We start from the raw sequence: 398 nt of genomic DNA, 5'->3' as shown, positions 1-398 counted from the left end.
TTATACGGTATTTTTCACTTCCAAAAACGGTATACTACCTTAAAATTTATGTCCAATACATGTAATGTCCAATACAGTTTTTCACCGTATATAGTAGGGGAATTTACCGTTAACCATTTAACAGGTTTTTACTGTAGCATTTTTACAGTCTTTTACCGTTAAATTCACGGTCATATTAATCCGATCAAAAACCAACGTGGTTCGATGGGATTACGAGATGCAGGAAATTTTATCAGGGTGGGAGGATAAATAAATAACTTTTTTTTTTTCGTATTCACCAGAGGTTGAATGATCTAAATCAGGGCTGTCCAAACTTGGTCCTGGAGGGCCGGTGTCCTGCAGAGTTTAGCTCCAACCCTAATTAAACACACCTGAACCAGCTAATCAAGCTCTTACTA

This window comes from Sinocyclocheilus rhinocerous, unplaced genomic scaffold, assembly GCF_001515625.1.
Source record: "Sinocyclocheilus rhinocerous isolate Xijiao unplaced genomic scaffold, SAMN03320098_v1.1 scaffold561, whole genome shotgun sequence".
In the NCBI taxonomy this organism is placed as follows: domain Eukaryota; kingdom Metazoa; phylum Chordata; class Actinopteri; order Cypriniformes; family Cyprinidae; genus Sinocyclocheilus; species Sinocyclocheilus rhinocerous.
This window is presented reverse-complemented; position numbering follows the sequence as displayed.